Here is a 17,509-nt window from a genome sequence, read left to right as displayed (position 1 = left end):
ACTGGTCAGGTAAAATACCAGGTCCACTATAGACTGGAATATGAGTGGAGAAAACAGATGGTAGATTAGTATCTGTACAAAAACAACTCCCTAATCTCAAATGCTTCAAGCAACAAAGATTTCTTTCTTCTATTGCTCCATGTTTACTGCAGGTTGGTTGGGGCTACTTTTCTCACTCAGAGTGTGTTGTTGGTCATGGAGGCAAAAGGAAAGAAAATATGGCAAAGGAAGCATTATCTCTTTTTCAAATTTTTTTATTGTATATTGGAGTACAATTGATTAACAATGTCGTGTTAGTTTCTGGTTTACAGCAAAGTGATTCAGTTATACACATATATGCATCTTTTCTTTCGCAAATTCTTTTCCCACTTCAGTTCAGGTCAGTTCAGTTCAGTCACTCAGTCATGTCCATCTCTTTGTGACTCCATGAACCGCAGTACTTAGGTTAATACATAATATTGAACAGTTCTGTGTGCTATACAGTAGGTCCTTTTTGGTTATATTATTTTATTTAAAATTTTTTTTACCTTTTTATTTTATATTGCAATATAGCCGATTAACAATGTTGTGATAGTTTCAGGTGGACAGCAAAGGGACTCAGCCATACATACACATGTATCCATTTCCCCCCAAACTCCTCTCCCATCCAGGCTGCCAGATAACATTGAACAGAGTCCCTGTGCTATAAAGTAGGTCCTTTTTGGTTATCTGTTTCAAATACAGTAATGTGTACAAGTCCATCCCAAATTTCCAATCTATCCCTATCCCCAGCCTTCCTGCTAGTAACCATAAGTTCATTCTCTAAGTCTGTGGGTCTGATTTATAAATAAGTTAATTTGTATCATTTTTTTAGACCCCACATATGTGATATCATGTGATATTTGTCTGTCTCTGTCTGACTTACTTCACTTGACAATCTCTAGGGCCATCCATGTTATGGAAATGACATTATTTTGTTCTTTTTTATGGCTGAGTAGTATTCCATTCAGAGAAAGCAACGGCAGCGCACTCCAGTACTCTTGCCTGGGAAATCCCATGGACGGAGAAGTCTGGTAGGCTGCAATCCATTGGGTCGTGAAGAGTCGGACACAACTGAAGCGACTTAACAGCAGCAGCAGCAGTATTCCATTATATGTGTACACATCTTCTTTATTCATTTATCAGTTGACACTTAGGTTGAGGGAGCATTATCTCTTAAAGCTTCTTCCTGGAAATGAGACTTTTCACAATTACATTTTGTTGGCCAGAGCAGAGAGGGTAGAGAAGTAAGACTCTACCAGTTACCTAGACGTAAGAGAACTGGAAGTCTTGCAGATGGTCCTAATGATGACCCCAGGAACTACCAAGTTTGAAATACTGGCCGAGAGAAGATGGCAGAGAAACCAAGATAAGAGAGAATCTAAAATCTTTGAAATGTCCTGGAGCTGTGAGGGAAGGAAATAATGCAAGAAAAAAGCCTGTGGGGTAAGTGACTAGAGAACAAAGGAAGAAGGAAAGTCCCATTTGATAACAGTAGGAGAGTGGCAGAAAGCTTGGGGGCTATTATCATATCTCATTTCATAGCTTGTCACAGAAAAGTTCATTGAAACTTGATAGGGTAGATTGAATTGAAGCTGGACAAGTCTCCTTGGGTGAGCAGATATCAAGGATAAAGATCCAGCTGTTGGCACTGGGAGAACATCTAGCCAGGCAGGCAGAACATAGTGGTCAGGAGATACATGAACCTTTAAAATTCAGGGTCCGAGAGAATAGTCAGCCTCAGCATGGATGCGGCTGCTGGATTCTCGACAGAAGTAGTGTTCAGATTGAAGATGACACAGAAAGGCAGGTTTTAAGTGCCAGAAAAATTTGTTACAGATAAAACCCCAGCCTTGAGCTGGGGGAGGAGCAAAGTCAAGACCCCTGGAGGCCTGTGGGGACAGAATACTGTCACAAGTCTTAAACACAAGGAGCAAGATGAAAACCATTTTTATCCCTTGGTAACTTCTTGACATCAAGTCAAACCTCAGTTTCTAGAACTGAGAAAAAAGTCAGAGTTCAACCGCTGGAAGATCTATTTACTTTCAGATCAGTTCAGTTCGGTTCAGTCTCTCAGTCATGTCCGACTCTATGTGACACCATGGACCACAGCACACCAGGCCTCCCTGTCCATCACCAACTCCCTGAGTTTACCCAAATTCATGTCCATCGAGTTGGTGATGCTGTCCAACCATCTCATCCTCTGTTGTCCCCTTCTCCTCCTGCCCCCAATCCCTCCCAGCATCAAGGTGTTTTCAAATGAGTCAGTTCTTCGCATCAGGTAGCCAAAGTATTGGAGTTTCAGCTTCAACATCAGTCCTTCCAATGAACACCCAGGACTGATCTCCTTTAGGATGGACTGATTGGATCTCCTTGCAGTCCAAGGAACTCTCAAGAGTCTTCTCCAACACCACAGTTCAAAAGCATCAATTCTTTGGTGCTCAACTTTCTTTATAGTCCAACTCTCACATCCATACATGACCACTGGAAAAACCATAGCCTTGACTAGACAGATCTCTGTTGGCAAAGTAATGTCTCTGCTTTTTCATATGCTCTCTAGGTTGGTCATAACTTTCCTTCCAAGGAGTAACCACCTTTTAATTTCATGGCTGCAATCACCATCTGCAGTGATTTTGGAGCTCAGAAAAATAAAGTCAGCCACTGTTTCCACTGTTTCCCCATCTATTTGCCACGAAGTGATGGGACCGGATGCTATGATCTTCGTTTTCTGAATGTTGAGCTTTAAGCCAACCTTTTCACTCTCCTCTTTCACTTTCACTTCAAGAGGCTCTTTGGTTCTTCTTCACTTTTTGCCATAAGGGTGGTGTCATCTGCATATCTGAGGTTATTGATATTTCTCCCGGCAATCTTGATTCCAGCTTGTGCTTCATCCAGCCTAGTGTTTCTCATGATGTACTCTGCATATAAGTTAAATAAGCAGGGTGACAATATACACCCTTGACATACTCCTTTTCCTATTTGGAACCAGTCTGTTGGTCCATGTCTAGTTCTAACTGTTGCCTCTTGATCTGCATACAGGTTTCCCAAGAGGCAGGTCAGGTGGTCTGGTATTCCCATCTCCTTCAGAATTTTCCAGTTTATTGTGATCCACACAGTCAAAGGCTTTGGCATAGTCAATAAAGCAGAAATAGATGTTTTTCTGGAACTCTCTTGCTTTTTCAATGATCCAGCAGATGTTTGCAATTTGATCTCTTGTTCCTCTGCCTTTTCTAAAACCAGCTTGTACATCTGGAAGTTCATAGTTCACATATTGTTGTAGCCTGGCTTGGAGAATTTTGAGCATTACTTTTGAGCTTTCCAAATGATGATACAAAGCTTCTCAAAGCCTTTGACCATGGAACATCAGGGCAGGATCAATGAGTGAGCATTACTGCTCCAGCTGGCAAGGAGAGGAGGCATGTGAAGATTAAGGAATTATATTGGTCCTCAGAAGAATTGTGAGGTTAGAATGTTGGGAAGTTTGTATGCAGCTGTTGAGGTTGATGGTGGTAGATAGGGTAGAGAGAAAGACTAAAATCCTGAAATGATCAAGGAAAGTGGAGAGTATCCTGAATTTCCATAGATAATTAGAGAAGGTGGGGGAAGGGATGTGTAAGTGAGTGGCTTGGGCTTCCTTCCAAAACACATATGGTACTGAGAGCAGTGGTGGAGAAAAAGTAGGAAGTAACAATGAAATAAAATATACCAATGCCTCCTTACCCTATGAGCAATGAGGAAACACAATGGGATGTGGCCTATATTAGAGATGACAGTGGTATTGGTGGAAAACCAAACTCTAATCGTAGTGAATCATGAACTATATTTAATATAAACCATGTTCAAGGATGTAGGGGAGCTTGTTGATCCTAGAATGGGGAGTTCCTAATGCCCAAAAGTAGATCTTAGTTTTAATTAAAGGCCAGGCAGAGAGGTGTGAGAATGGATGGAACTGAAGTAATCAAGAGGGGATCTGGCAGCGAGAACGTGGTTGTGTAATTACAGAAATAGAGCATTACAGAACTGTATTTGCCCTAATATCCTTTTCTGTCTCTTTTCATGGACATAGCTATTGCCTTTACACTTTAGTTTTAAAACCCAAAAATATTAATGGTGTTTTCCCATTAGTGAGTTATCCAGACAAAATTATAAAATATGTTCAAGTATGTGACTGGATTGGGCTTTGCAGGTGGCTCAATGGGAGAGAACCCTCCTGCCAATGCAGGAGACAAAAGAGACATGGGTTTGATCCCTGGATTGGGAAGATTCCCTGGAGGAGGGCATGGCAACCCACTCCAATATCCTCGCCTGGACAAAGAAGCCTGTTGGGGTCGTCCATAGGGCTGCAAAGAGTCGGACATGAATGATGTGACTTAGCACGCATGCACATGTGCCTGGATTAGGACAAAATAATGGTCCCCCCAAAGGTTTTTGCATTCTAACCCCTGGACCTTTCCATGGCAGAAGGAACTTTGCTGATGCGATTAAGGTTAGGATCTTGATTCTGGGAGATTATTTTAGATTATCTAGGAGAGCGCAACATAATCACGAGAGTCCTTATAAAACAGAGGTAGGAGTGTCAGAGTCAGAGAAAGAGATGTATTGACAGAAGCAGAAATCATAATGATGTGGGACCATGAGCCAAGGGTTGCAGGCAACATCTGAAGCTGAGAAGGACAAAGCTTGGGTTCTTCCCTTGACCCTCCAGAAGAAACATGGCTCTGTGAATACCTTGATTTATTCCTTGTAAGATTCAGTTTTGGACTTTTGACCTTTAGCAATATAGGAGAAGAAGTTTGTGTTGTTTTTAAACCATGAATTTTGTGATGCAATATTACAGCAGTAATAGAAAACTAATCACCATCTAAAGACACGATTAAGGGAAAATCCAGACTCTGACATCCCAATGTCTCCAAGGCAGGAAAACAAGGGCTGGAGTTAGGTGGCAAAATCATGAGAGGTTATCATTTGCTATCCCTCATCTTTAAAATTGAATAGCAGTCATAGCCAAATTCTCTCAAAAAGAAATGCAATGAACCTATGTTTATACACAGATTCCAGGGTCATTTGAAGTTATTTTTGTCAGTCTACAAAGAAAATTGGAAATTCTTTGAAAGATTCGAAGAAAGAGCTCTAAATGACAAAGAGGAGAGAGGATAAAAGAAAACAATTACTGCATTTTAGAAATACTATTCCATGTGTTTACATTTTTACAAGATATTCTGTATAATTTGTGAGAAAATGAATTCTTAGGAGATCAAGAAAACGACCTGTGGCAATGAATTCTCATAAACTTCATGAAAGAGTATTTTTTAAAGTCTATTGAAACTTCCACACTGTTCTGTAAATGGCATCCTCTAGGTCTTCTGAATCAGTTTATTTTCATTAAAAAATAGCTAGTTGCAGAAGTTAGCTTTATTAATATAGACACGTCCTCCTCTCTCTCTTGCCCTCTGCAGATCTCTTTGTGGATGGTATTAGAAGTATACTGTGATGTAACTTAGATATTTGAAAGTAAATGTGAGGCATTATCTTCAGCGGGCTAATTGGATATTTCTTAATAATGGATTTTTTTCTTGAGGTACAAATACACGTTATTCTAAGTTCCATACACTGAGAACTATTTGAAGGGGAATTTCATTTGGCATTGGTTCTGTTAGCCTTTCTGAGTTGGTGACCACACAACAAACAAGGCAGGCCAAACATTAAAAAGTTGCAGCCCAGGGTGAGAGCCTAGTTTGGAAAGTGGAAAAAGTATAGCATTCAGGAAGCTCAGAGAGGTTGGCACTCTGTGAGTTCAGCTGTGCCTGGCTAGCTAGAGACATGGGCAGAGTCATGGGAAGGTGGGACCCCAGGCAGTGTGCCTCAGTGTGCCAGTCAAAATTTGGATTTAGCCTGGAGGTAGAGTTCAGCCAGAGCCTGGGAAGATTAACTCAGCCATCAGTCAGAGCACAGAGTGGCTGTGTCATGAGCAGCTGCTCTCCCCTTCTTGCTCTCATTTTTAGCTGTTTTCCTGATATAAATGGAAAAAGAATGAGCAGGGCCATCCAAGTACATATTGGAGAATTCAACCACAGGTTAGATTTGCTGAAAAACAAGCAAAACAACACCCCCCCCCAGTTCCCAGTAGCTATACACCTTTCTATGCATGATACTAAAGACAAAAATTATAAAAGAAATGACTGATGTATTAATATCAATGTCACTGCGAAAAAGTTTTCGACTTATATACATCAGTCAATATTCACAAGTGTGCAAAGACACAGACTTCCAAAATATCTGTAATATGAGGTAAAACTATCATTTAATCTAGATGAATATTTATAACAGCAGAACATTAGAAACAATTGAAATATCAATCAATAGGCAATTGCTTAATGATGCACTATCCCTACAGTGAAATTTGAAGGCTTTTCTTTGTAAAATGCCAAGTAATAAATATTTTGGGGTTGTGGGCCATAAAATTTCTTTTGGCACTACTCAATCTGCAGTTATAGCATGAAAATGTCCATAGAAAATATGGAAACAAAAAAGCATGGAAAACAGTTCGTAATGAGGACGATAGTCAACACTTTTCTCCTGTCAGGACTAAGAAGACCTTCATTTCCCATTAACCTAATGTGATGGTGAAGTTTTTATTATCTCAGGCAGTCTATATATATTAACCCAACCAAGGAACTTAGTCCATTCAGTCAAAAAAAAAAAAAGCATGGAGTGTTCCTATAAAACTTTATTTATAAGACTATGTGGGTGACCCACTGGTCATAGTTTGCTGACCCTTATTTTAAACAATCATTTTTTTAAAGTATGTAAATCAAGGTAGCTCAGACAGTAAAGAATCTGCCTGCAATGCAGGAGATCCAGGTTCAAAACCTGGGTCAGGAAGATCCTCTGGAGAAAGGAATGGAAACTCACTCTAGTATTCTTGTCTGGAGAATTCCATGGAGAGAGGAGCCTGACAGGCTACAGTCTATGGGATCACAAAAAGTTGGACATGACTGAGCAACTAACACACACATGTATATATAAAATGGTGGAAACCTGTCCAAATATATTAAGCGAAAAATGCACATTTCAGAACAGAATGTGTACTTACATAGTATGTTGCTACTTTATTAAATATTATTAGTGTCAAGTTATATAAATAGAACTATGTGTAGCTATATACAATTATATTGTATTTTATAATATTTATATTTTATATTATACATAATATATATTTATAATATATAAATAATAGTTATAATATTTTTAATAAATATTACAATTATATAAATTATATCATTTATTTTGTTTTTTTTTCATTTATTTTTATTTGTTGGAGGCTAATTACTTTACAATATTGTAGTGATTTTTGAAATACATTGACACGAATCAGCCATGGATTTACATGTGTTCCTCATCCCGATCCCCCATCCCACCTCCCTCCCCATCCGATCCCTCTGGGTCTTCCCAGTGCACCAGCCCTGAGCACTTGTCTCATGCATCCAACCTGGGCTGGTGATCTGTTTCACCCTTGATAGTATACTTGTTTCAATGCTATCCTCTCAGAACATCCCACCCTCGCCTTCTCCTACAGAGTCCCAAAGTCTGTTCTGTACATCTGTGTCTCTTTTTCTGTTTTGCATATAGGGTTATTGTTACCATCTTTTAAAATTCCATATATATGCATTAGTATACTGTATTGGTCTTTATCTTTCTGGCTTACTTCACTCTGTATAATGGGCTCCAGTTTCATCCATCTCATTAGAACTGATTCAAATGAATTCTTTTTAATGGCTGAGTAATAGTCCATTGTGTATATGTACCATAGCTTCCTTATCCATTCGTAGGCTGATGGTCATCTAGGTTGCTTCCATGTCCTGGCTATGATAAACAGTGCTGCGATGAACATTGGGGTGCACGTGTCTCTTTCAGATCTAGTTTCCTTGGTGTGTATGCCCAGGAGTGGGATTACTGGGTCATATGGCAGTTCTATTTCCAGTTTTTTAAGGAATCTCCACACTGTTCTCCATAGTGGCTGTACTAGTTTGCATCCCCACCAACAGTGTAAGAGGGTTCCCTTTTCTCCACACCCTCTCCAGCATTTATTGCTTGTAGACTTTTGGATTGCAGCCTTCCTGACTGGCGTGTAATGATACCTCATTGTGGTTTTGATTTGTATTTCTCTGATAATGAGTGATATTGACATCTTTTCATGTATTTGTTAGCCATCTGTATGTCTTCTTTGGAGAAATGTCTGTTTAGTTCTTTGGCTAATTTTTTGATTGGGTCATTTATTTTTCTGGAATTTAGCTGCAGGAGTTGCTTGTATATTTTTGAGATTAATCTTTTGTCTGTTGCTTCATTTACTATTATTTTCTCCCAATCTGAGGGCTGTCTTTTCACCTTGCTTATAGTTTCCTTTGTTGTGCAAAAGCTTTTATGTTAAATTAGGTCCCATTTGTTTATTTTTGCTTTTATTTCCAATATTCTGGGAGATGGGTCATAGAGGATCCTGCTGTGATTTATGTCGGAAAGTGTTTTGCCTATGGTCTCCTCTAGGAGTTTTATAATTTCTGGTCTTACATTTAGATCTTTAATCCATTTTGAGTTTATTTTTGTGTATGGTGTTAGAAAGTGTTCTAGTTTCATTCTTTTACAAGTGTTTGACCAGTTTTCCCAGCACCAGTTGTTAAAGAGGTTGTCTTTTTTCCATTGTATATCCTTGCCTCCTTTGTCGAAGATAAGGTGTTCATAGGTTCATGGATTTATCTCTGGGCTTTCTATTCTGTTCCATTGATCTATATTTCTGTCTTTGTGCCCATACCATACTGTGTTGATGACTGTGGCTTTGTAGTAGAGTCTGAAGTCAGGCAGGTTGATTCCTCCAGTTCCATTCTTCTTTCTCAAGATTGCTTTGGCTATTCGAGGTTTTTTGTATTTCCATACAAATTGTGAAATTATTTTGTTCTAGTTCTGTGAAAAATACCATTGGTAGCTTGATAGGGATTGCATTGAATCTATAGATTGCTTTGGGTAGTATAGCCATTTTGACAATATTGATTCTTCCAATCCATGAACACAGTATGTTTCTCCATCTGTTTGTGTCCTCTTTGATTTCTTTCATCAGTGTTTTATAGTTTTCTATATATAGGTCTTTCATTTCTTTAGGTAGATATACTCCTAAGTATTTTATTCTTTTTGTTGCAATGGTGAATGGTATTGTTTCCTTAATTTCTCTTTCTGTTTTCTCATTGTTAGTGTATAAGAATGCAAGAGATTTCTGTGTGTTAATTTTATATCCTGCAACTTTACTGTATTCATTGATTAGCTGTAGTAATTTTCTGATAGAGTCTTTAGGGTTTTCTATGTAGAGGATCATGTCATCTGCAAACAGTGAGAGTTTTACTTCTTCTTTTCCTATCTGGATTCCTTTTATTTCTTTTTCTGCTCTGATTGCTGTGGCCAACACTTCCAAAACTATGTTGAATAGTAGTGGTGAGAGTGGACACCCTTGTCTTGTTCCTGACTTTAAGGGAAATGCTTTCAATTTTTCACCATTGAGGATAATGTCTTTTTAGAAATAAAGAGATAATATAAGCAAAAGAAAAAAGCCTGAAATAATCCATGCCAAAATGTTACTCTGGAAATTAAAACCCAAATTTAGGATTGTAAAATTACTTTCTTAGGGTAAAATTTTAAACGTGTTTTTAAAAGCAATAATGTTTAAAACAAATTTAGGACACAAAACTTTTAAAAACCTACACATATCTCTGCTTGCTAGTCACGTGCAACCATTTTCATTTCTCTGTGTTCCCTTTCAGTATTTATCTGCTTTATATGTTTGTCAAAGTATGTCAGGTTTCCTGGTTTTCTTTGCCTTATTCCTATTGTACACTCAGTAGTTTGCAATAAACACAGCTTAATAAATGTTAGTTAATAGTTCTGATTATGATCATGGTGATAACTCTGGTGAAGTAGAGCAATTTTAGGTAAAGTTTTTAGCATAAGGCTTCAAACTAGTAATTAAAACTGTTATTGTCAAGTGTCTCTTAGGAACCTTTCAGAAAGGATATTGCATTGAGTCCTTTAGAATCTCTCAGTTCACATGTCCCAGGGGACAGGCACCAGAAAGGGAGCATTGCTGTCTCTTTCTTACTGCAGCGCAGCTGGCACAGTGGGAATGGTGTGGATCCTTCTAACAGCTGACAGAACAATACAAAAGGATCAAAGGTTCAGACTGTAAATTATTCTGCTTGCTTTTGTCACCCAGAGTCTAGAACCCCTAAACATTCTCCTGGATCTGGTGCAGCTGTAATGGTATAAGCAGTAAAATCAGATGCTTTTTAACCCCTGTGTGACATTATCAACTGTACAAAAAAGACCTTCACGACCCAGATAACCACAATGGTGTGATCACTCACCTAGAGCCAGACATCTGGAGTGTGAAGTCAAGCAGGCCTTAGGAAGCATCACTACGAACAAAGCTAGTGGAGGTGATGGAATTTCAATTAAGCTATTTCAAATCCTAAAAGATGATGCTGTCAAAGTGCTGCAGTCAATATGCCAGCAAATTTGGAAAACTCAGCAGTGGCCACAGGACTGGAAAAGGTCAGTTTTCATTCCAATCCCAAACAAAGGCAATGCCAAAGAATGCTCAAACTACCACAAATTGCACTCATCTCACACGCTAGTACAGTAATGCTCAAAATTCTCCAAGCCAGGCTTCAGCAATATGTGAACCATGAACTTCCAGATGTTCAAGCTGGTTTTAGAAAAGGCAGAGGAACCAGAGATCAAATTGCCAACATTCGCTGGATCATCAAAAAAGCAAGAGAGTTCAAGAGAAACATCTATTTCTGCTTTATTAACTATGCCAAAGCCTTTGACTGTGTGGATCACAATAAACTGTGGAAAATTCTGAAATACCAGACCACCTAACCTGCCTCTTAAGAAACCTGTATGCAGGTCAGGAAGTGACAGAACTGGACATGGACCAACAGACTAGTTCCAAATAGGAAAAGGAGTACGTCAAGGCTGTATATTGTCACCCTGCTTATTTAACTTATATGCAGAGTACATCATGAGAAACGGTCGGCTGGAGGAAGCACAGGCTGGAATCAAGATTGCCGGGAGAAATATCAATAACCTCAGATATGCAGATGACACCACCCTTATGGCAGAAAATGAAGAAGAACTAAAGAGCCTCTTGAAGAAAGTGAAAGAGGAGAGTGAAAAAGTTGGCTTAAAGTTCAACATTCAGAAAACGAAGATCATGGCATCTGGTCCCATCACTGCATGGCAAATAGATGGGGAAACAGTGAAAACAGTGGCTGACTCTTTTTGGGCTCCAAAATCATTGCAGATGGGGATTGCCGCCATGAAATTAAAAGGCGCTTACTCCTTGGAAGGAAAGTTATGACCAACCTAGACAGCATATTAAAAAGCAGAGACATTACTTTGTCAACAAAGGCCCATCTAGTCAAGGGTATGGTTTTTCCAGTAGTTCTGTGTGGATGTGAGAGTTGGACTATAAAGAAAGCTGAGCACCGAAGAATTGATGCTTTTAAACTGTGGTGTTGGAGAGGACACTTGAGAGTCCCTTGGACTGCAAGGAGATCCAATCAGTCCATCTTAAAGGAGATCAGTCCTGGGTATGCACTGGAAGGACTGATGTTGAAGCTGAAACTGCAATATTTTGGCGATCTGATGCGAAGAGCTGACTCATTGGAAAAGCCCCTGATGTTGGGCAAGATTGAGGTCGGGAGGAGAAGGGAACAACAGAGGATGAGATGGTTGAATGGCATCACTGACTCAATGGACATGAGTTTGGGTAAACTCTGGCAGTTGATGATGGACAGGGAGGCCTGGCGTGCTGCAGTTCATGGGGTCGCAAAGAGTCGGACACAACTGAGCAATTGAACTGTACTGAACTGACATTATCAAAGTCTGACAGTTGGTAACCAAAGTGAGTAATCTTAGAGTAGTGTAGTGTGATTCTATGTAAACTATCAAGGGAACGTATGAAAATAATTTCCCACAATATAAAGGCTTTCCTGTAGTCAGCTTAGGGAGAGCTGGAAGATGGCAGTTGTTAGAATCATCGTCAAATACTGATGGTTTCACAATTAATTTCTTATGTTTCTCATATGCTAAAAAAAAACACACAAACCAAACTTTGATATCCTTTTCTTGCCACCCAAAAAAGAACAACAGAAAAAACCCACCTTCTCCACACTCACCAAGAACATAAACCCTATAGCTTGTTCCTAGGCTAGAGATACAGAGCATACTGCAATTAAAATGTGAGTACCACCTATTAGGTATACCAAATGCTTTCTCTTTTGTTGTCTTAATCATATGACAGAGTGAAGATAAAAGACATCAAGTGGAAAGGTTGTACACCACCCCGCCACCCTCCAACTGCCTGCCATCTTCTCAAGCTTTGGTGGAAGTCTAAGCCTAAATGGTAAAGAATCTGCAATGCAGGAGACCCAGGTTCGATCGCTGGGTCAGGAAGATCCTCTGGAAAAGGGAATGGCAATCCACTCCAGTATTCTTGCCTGGAGAATCCCATGGACAGAGGAGCTTAGCAGGTTACAATCCATGGGGTCACAAAGAGTCATACACGACTGAGTGCCTAAATGAGTATTTGGGATCCAGTCTCCAAGTAGCAATTGAAATGTGTTTGAAGCCATTTTCACCAAAACGTGGGGACAGTTATAGTCCCTGAGTGGAACCAGGGCTCATTTATCCCTGTATTCCCATTGCCTGGCCTAGAGTAGGTACTAAATAAATTAGCTGATCAAAGGTTCAGCTTGCCTTTGTCATCCAGAGTGAATGAATTTTGTCTCATGAATGTACTCCTGAGTGTGGTACACAGTGAAACAGTAGATTTAATCTGTAAAATCAGGAGCTCTACCTATACAGCTAAAAAAGGAATGAAACTCAATCTTGACAGAAGTTTGATAAAGTTCTGTGCTGGTGAGGCTTGGATGAAAAAGTGTACTTTCAAACATGTTAGTGAGGAAATGTAAACTGTACAACGTCTGTAATTTGGCAACGACCATTGAAATAAATGCATATGCCCTGTGACTCAACAATTCTACTTCTGAGAATTTATCCTGCATAAAACCTTTCTCACATATGCACACAGACGAGGATAGTCATTGAAGAATTCTTCACACTAGCAGGAGACAAGAAATAATGTAAATGTCCATGCATAGAGAACTGGTAAAATAAATTATGGTCTATATATGTAACAGAATTTTGTCTGATGTGGAAAATGATTAAGATAGAATTATAGAAACTAACATAGAATGATCTTCAAGATATGGTTGAGTGAAAGAAATCAGGTGCAGAGCAATGTGTTCAGTATGCTGTTGCTTATGTAAATAAACAAAATATAGTTGGAGGAAGGGATACAAATACATCCTTTTATTTGAAAAGGAGATATCTGGAAGGTTCCAAAAGAAACTGAACAGTGGTTCAGTCTGGCAGGAGAAATTGAAGAATTTCAAGGACTGGAGGAAGAGACTTGCTTTTCACTCTGGATTGTTTCAATTTCCAGCCATGTGTATAGAATATCCACTAAATTTTTTAAAATCAAAATGTTCAAAAGTAAACATCTTAGTTTCCAAGGAGAGTGCCTTTTAAAACTCACTGGCATAATGTGAGTTACCATTTATATCAGAAAAATTGGAGAGGGGGGAGTATATCTACATAATTACTTGTAGAAGCATAGAACATTGCTGAAGAGGAGGTTTGGCAGCTGGGGACTCAGGTAGGAGGGAGACGTTTCTTTTTGTAACTTTTCATTAAAAAAAAAAAAAAAAATATATATATATATGTATATATATATATATATATAGTAAAAATGAACACTTTTGTTTTTAAAGTATACAGAAAGTGCAGCAGAAATAGAAAGGAAAAGGTATCTTAGGAAGTAAGAACAGAGAGCTTGGTAGTTTAAAATCCTGACTCTCAATTACTATTGTTACTGTGTGCATACTCAGTCACGTCTGACTCTTTGTGACTCCGTGGACTGGAGCCCGCCAGGCTTCTCTGACCATGGGATTCTCCAGGCAGGAATACTGGAATGAGTTGCCATTTCCCATTCCAGGGGATCATTCTGACCCAGGGATTGAACCTGCCTCTCTTGCCTCCCCTGCACTGGCATTTGGATTCTTTACCACTGCACCACCTGGTAAGCCCTGACTCTTTTAATAGCTGTGTCATATTGGGCAACTTGCTGAATCTCTAGGCCTATTATGTAAAACCCTCATGGGGATGTTGTATAGATTACATGGAAAATATATATGTAGAGCACATTTCCTATGATAGCATCTATTAGGAGGTCAGTAATTTGTAGTCATTATTATCACATGGATGAAATTCTTCTGATTCCAAAATGGTTTCAATTGTTCTAGTGAAGCAATTGAAGAGAATAAACCTTGGACTCTGTTCAGTTCCTTGGGCTTTGTAACACTCCCATAACATGGTGTTGGCACTGACCTATATAAGTGGGAAGCCCGAGAGTTGCTGCAAAGCAACCCAAGGCAAAATAGTACATCTTTATGTCACCAGTTGATTAAATGCTGACATCGTTTTACTTGTGATTTACTTGTGATTTTGTGATACAAAAGCTGTATCAAATGAACAAAGAGATTTTTTAAATTATAATGAAACAGTAAAGACATAAAATCCAGAGAGCATCCAGCCCTTCATCTGCTTTCCTTTTTTGTCTTTTCAGAGTCACATTGTTAATACTATAACAAACCTATTAGTATGTTATAAAGGTACTAAGCATGATCAAATATAATTTCATTTTCTGTCTCGGTCATATTGTTTGAAATGATTAGCAGATCTCTTAACTATGCTAATGGCAAATAGATGTACGAACCTGACTGATGATATGTCTGTTGGTAAAAAAAAAATACAGATATTTATTCTTTTATCTCAGTAGTGCTTGCATGAGTGTTTCATTTTTGGAATTTCCATAAAAAGAGGAGGGTATTTATGATGACTCTTTATACATACAAATATCCACATAAAAATGTTTACACTGAAAGTTTGTTTTCATAATTGTTAATGTCATGTATTTTGCAGCATGAAATAATTCTAAAATGTATGTAAGTTTTTGTGTTATTCTCAATAGATGATAATCCCTTGAACTTGTTTCCTAACTTGCATGGATAACAGTTACAGTTCTTCTTTTCAGTCTAAACTTGATAAAGGCTAAGGCAGAGGACAAAAGCAGTAACATTTTGTAATGACTGCTCTGATCTGAATTCTGACAGAGCTGGTGAAAAGGAGCTAGGATACAGCATTAGATTCTTTCTGGTGCAGCGTTACTATAATAGAAGACCAGCGACCCAGTGAGGCAAAACTGAAGGTTGCACCTTCATCCCAGGAAATTCTCGATGCTTGGAGATTACAAAGGATTTCTGAAAGGGCACTTATTTTTATAGATCTGGATTCAGAGTCAACCACTGAGCATCTCCTGTGGGCAGATAAGCTTACATACATGTTACTTCAGTATCTTTTATTTTTAGATTGACATACAGAACATGCGGACTCAGGTGGGAAAATACCAAGTGTTTTTTGGTATATTATGCTCTTGAGAACTGACACACAGACAATAACCTTGAGTTGTTTAATCTGAGTAGCTATCAGTAACAATAATGTAGACTGAGCCAAGACTTTAGAGAAAATATATTAGGCTATCAAGGAGAAATATTAATGTAAAAAAAAACCCTCGGATATTTTATATTTCATAAAGTAGATTCTGCTGGGTCAGTATTTTTCTTTTAATGTATATTTTACTATTTTTCCTAATTATGGAAGAATGCAAGAAAATAAGCTCCCATGGAGTAAGTCTTGCCTTAAAGGAAACACTGTCATGACTCCTGAGGATGCACAGCTCTCTTAGAATGCTGAACAGGCTTTCTTTCTCAGCAGTCCCTTCCTCCAATACATGAGGACCAATACGTTCATTGTCCTATTACATCTTTTGCTGATTAAAATTTATGAAAGTCTTATGTGTGCCCTTTTATCTGCATTAACATGGGATTAGTCTTGACATATCAAATGTATTCTGAAGTTCATTTCATTGGAAGTATATTCATGTGTTTTATAAAGCAATGTGTCTCCACTGATATATTAAGAGAATAAGCTGACCTGAAATTACAAATGATCTGGTTCTTCTAAAATGAAGTATAATTGATTTACAACATTATATTAGCTTCAGATGTTCAACACAGTGATTCAAAGAATTTTTATAGATTATAGTCCATTTTAAAGTTACTATAAAATGTTGGCTGGTCCCTGCTTTTATCTGTTTTCTAATAACTTTCCAAATTATAAAGTGAAGCAGAACCCTTACTTTAAGTAAAAACATCCAACTGTGATTTTCAGTATTTTCTCAAGCAATCTCTGTGCTGTCAGACTGAAGAGTCCCCAGCACTCCTGTGTGTTGTCTGCAGGAGGAGACAGAAACTGCATCTCAGGCCTCCCTGGAGGCTAGGGATGTGGTCCTTTGTAACCCTGAAGAACTGTTTTGTTTCCTGATGGACTCTCAACTAGTGGGACAAATATTTCAGTCTTTTTCAACCCAGATGGTATCTTAATTCCATGGGGGATGTTAGAGACAATATTGAGGTATCAGTATAATCTATTGATATTGCGCTATATGAATTACTCTTCATTTAAATGGTCAATTGATAAAAATGGATTATTGTGCACTCTAAACACAAATAGCCTCTCTTCAATATTTAACTACCAAAGGGATAGTTTTTATATTTCATTCATTTGTACAACTCATCAGCTTTATTAGTCTAACACAACATAAAAACATAGAGTGGAAATGGGAAGTCCCTGGTGGCTTAGCCTGTAGAGTCTGCCTGCATGCAGGAGACCTGAGTTCGATCCAAATGTAATTATTTGGGGGGTTTGCTGTGTATCCACAGTGAGAGCTGTAGTCATGGGGACCACAGTTAACCCGTAGTACCTGGTGCATGTGGTAGGTATGTTCCATGCACTGTCTCAGTAAACTCTTTCTATAAGGGATCCAATAGTAAATATATCCAGCTAAGTGCCACACAGCCTTTGTAGTAAATCTCAATCTGCCCTTACAGAGCAAAAGCAGCCATAAATGAATAAGTTCAGCTGAGTTCCAGTAAAACCTGATTTACCATCACAGAAATGTGAATTTCATATAATTTTCATATGTCACAAAATGTTTTTCTTAAAAATAATTTAAAAAAATTTTTAGTGGAATAATTGTTCTTAACTCACTGCACTGGCCATACAAAAACAAAGCAGATTGCAGGAAATTATAGTCATTATCTTATAATAACTTATAATGGAAGAGAATGTAAAAAAGCAATATATATTTATATGTGTATGTAACTGAATCACTTCGCAGTATACTTGAAACTGACACATTATAAACCACTATATTTCAATTAAAACTTTTTAAAAAAATTAACATTAAAACTAACAAAAACAAAGC

This window comes from Odocoileus virginianus, chromosome 4 (assembly GCF_023699985.2).
Source record: "Odocoileus virginianus isolate 20LAN1187 ecotype Illinois chromosome 4, Ovbor_1.2, whole genome shotgun sequence".
NCBI classification, from domain to species: domain Eukaryota; kingdom Metazoa; phylum Chordata; class Mammalia; order Artiodactyla; family Cervidae; genus Odocoileus; species Odocoileus virginianus.
The sequence above is the reverse complement of the archived record's forward strand: the minus strand, read 5'-3'. Positions refer to the sequence as shown.